A 3,297-nucleotide genomic window follows, 5' to 3' on the forward strand; every position below is an offset into this window, starting at 1 on the left:
ACCTGACCCCACCAGCACCAGAGGGGGGAACAGCTGTCTTTGTGAGCTCCCCACTTCTTTCTGCCCTGGCTGCCTGGCCCCTGGCTCTGCGGCAGAAGGAGTTGGCCCCCTTGCAGACGGCCTCAGTGTGGCCTCGTCTCCGCCAGCGCCCCGTCTCCTTACGAGCCCCTGTCCCCCGCGTCTCCTAACAAGTCCCCTTCCCGATGGCTCCACAGTGGGGTCCACAGCTGGGGCAGGGCGGGGGGTGGGGCAGGGCTGTTCCCCTGCCCCCGGAGTCCCTTACCTCGGTGCGGCGGTCCCTGGCTCCGTCCCCACTTCAGCAGGCTCACCCTTCGCCCAGCGGCCCTCGCGCATCACACCGGAGTTAGGGTTACTTAAATGAGAGCGGGATCTCCAAGCTCCCACGGGAGCTGATGTGGTTTTCAGTCAATAGCATTAACCCTTCGGGGGCCAGTGGCACAATGGCCTGCGCCCCCTCCAGCTCAGCGAGGGCTGGAGTGGGAGGGGGTGTCTCTCGGTGGGTTCTCAGCGTCTGGAGCCTGCCTCGGGGGCTAGTGGCTCCGAAAACATGGGGCCGACGCAGACGCTGTTGAGAAGGCCGCAGGTCCTCAGTTCCAGGAAAAGGGACCCTGAAGGGCGGGGAAGTCCTTCCAGCTGTCTACCCTTCCCTAGACAACCAGCCCTTCTCTCAGGGAGCTTTCTGTGGCGACAGAGCCCAGGCCTGGATGAGCGTCCCCTTCGAGACCTGGGCCTCTTTGCACCTGGGTCCCAGGCCCCATACCAGCTCACGGGCACCCTGAACCCTCACCTTGGACGTCATCTCTGAGCTGCTCCCATGAGAGGCTACGAATGGTTTACCCCGTGTGTAAGCACTTAGCCTATCTCTTTCTTCCTGGAGTTCTGGAAGATGATTCTTCCTTTTCTCTACTAATGTGACTCAAAGCCAGACAGCAAGAAGAACTTCCAGCTCAAGCATAATAAACCAGATTACAGGGCATCGGAGACCCTGCTATGGAAGTGGCAGGACAGATTCCAGAACACACCAGGAGGGGGACGCTTGCCCTTGGGAGAGGCTTCTCAGGGGGATATGGGAGCCTCTGTCTTTAAAGTTCTGGGGATGACTGTCGGGCCCAGAGCCCGTCTCACCAGTGTCCTGCGGGGAGGGGAGGTTGACAGCTGTCATCAGGGAATCAATATGATTTTCTTGTTTTCCTCCCTGGCTCTGGGAGGCCAGGTTGCCCTCCCACCCCTCACAATGGAGGGCCACGGAATTCAATTCTGGGGGTTGTTTTCTGGTTAAATCAACCGAAGCTAACGTGACGGAAAGGTGAGAGAGGCACAGGGTGATTGATGGGAGGGACAGGTCGCTGGGGGCCACGGGGAGAGGGTCCGGGGCGGGGTGGGGGGCGAATCCGTGTGCCGTTGTTGGATGCAGGCCAAGGGGAGAAGGGTTGGCAAGGACCGGGCAGCCTTGACCTCCAAGGAGGACGCAGAGTGGCCGCGCAGGGGCTGAGCGTGGCCCCAAGACTGGGACCCGTATCGCCCTTCGGGGCTGGGGGGCCTGTCCTCACCCCCTGGGCGGTCCTACCCTTCTGCACCTTCACCCCACTCCAGCTCCCTCCTCTAAGGGCTCGGGACCACTGGAGTTAGGAGCAGAGGACGCAAAGGACGCCGGGAGGAAGAGCTCTCCCCATCTCTCCACCGAGGCCCCGCCCCGCCCAAGGACCTGCTGGGCTCCGACACTGCAGGGGGCCGCTGGGGCCTCGGTCTGGGGCTGCGTACACCGTACACCGAGTTGTTCAGGTTCCCCTGGGAGGCGGCATCTGGGCGGCCTCCAGGGAAGGAGGCTCCTGGCTTCTCTGCTTTCCCACTTCTTGCTGTCGCCCCAGCTCCCAGGAAAGTCCCCCCAGTGTCACCAACTGCGAGTCCTTGCGGGCACCGGACCAGCTGCCTCTGAGCCGAAGGAGGGTTTTCACCTTAACTCTTGGGCTGCTCTGCAGACTTCCCTGCCCACTTCCTCCCATATTCCCGGAAACCTGGTCAAAGCGGCAGCCCCCGGCCCGGTCCACGTCCTGCACTGACAGGAGGCTGGGCCGGGGCGGGGGGTGGGGCGGAGGGGGCAGGAAGCCGAGCGCTTGGCGAAGACTGGCTTCTGGGCTGACACATGGGACCTCCTGTTTCTTCCCCAAGACAGAGGTGAATGGCCTAGTGTCCTCTGGGGATGGGGTCCCCTTCCCAAATCCAGCCCTTTCCTTTGTTCTGTGGGCACCTGAGGGCGGGTGCTGGGGCCTGGTCCAGAGCCTATGCCCAGGGCTGCCCTCCCAGGGACCGCTGAGGGATGTCCTGAAAGGCCCCCGCCGGCTTCTCCCGCTCTAGCCAATCCCGCTTCCCTGGCTGAGAGCGGGGACCCTCGTCTCTTTAAAGACCCTCTTAGAGCTGCCCTCAAACCCCCAGCTTGATCGTGACTGACTCCTTGCGGCTGCTCCAGCTGCCCCCCATTTTCCGGGCCAGTGACACAATGATGGGGGCCGAGCAAGGTGCGGTGGGGACCCCCGCCCCACTGGGAGGCCACGGTCTGCAGAAGGCAGCCCTTCCCACTCTGGGGGTCTGGCAGGGCCCACCTGGGGGCAACTCTCCTGCGGCGGAGGGAGGGCCCGATCCCCTGCCCACCCCGAGGGCTTGGGGGCACAGACTCAGGGAAGCCGAGGATGCTCCCTCTGAGCCTGAAGGAGGAGCTTCCCGCTGCAGACAGTGACCGTCATGTGGGAGTCACCTGGCACCAGCCTACGGGCGCTGGGCGGCACTTTGGATCCAGGCCTTATTGCCTCGCGTGGACCCTCTTAGGCCTCACTTGGGCCTCAGCAGCCCTGACTTATAGCGAGCAGGCCGGGAGACACGGGGGCAGGCTCAGACCTGGGGAGTCCTGCTCACGGGGCTGCACAGGGTGCGGGGGCGGGGGTGAGCGCAGGCGTGAGGACCGGGAGGAAGGAGAGGAAAAGGGCCCTCTGCTCCCTCTCCGCCGGGATGCGGCCCGGGTCCTGGCAGCCAGTGGAGTGGGGCAGGGGACGGGTCTGTTGGCTAGGCCAACTGTGACAGTGGGGACTGGATTCAGCAGGGAGAAGAAGACTAGGGACACCCCTGAATAATGGGGTCAGGCGGCAGGGACACCCCTGAATAAGGGGGTCAGGGGGCAGGGACACCCCTGAATAGGGGGGTCAGGGGGAAGGGACACCCCTAAATAAGGGGGTCGGGGGCAGGGACTCTCCTGAATAACGGGGGATCAGGTCCCCGGTGGCC

The sequence above is a fragment of the Neovison vison genome, chromosome 10 (assembly GCF_020171115.1).
Source record: "Neovison vison isolate M4711 chromosome 10, ASM_NN_V1, whole genome shotgun sequence".
Taxonomy (NCBI): domain Eukaryota; kingdom Metazoa; phylum Chordata; class Mammalia; order Carnivora; family Mustelidae; genus Neogale; species Neogale vison.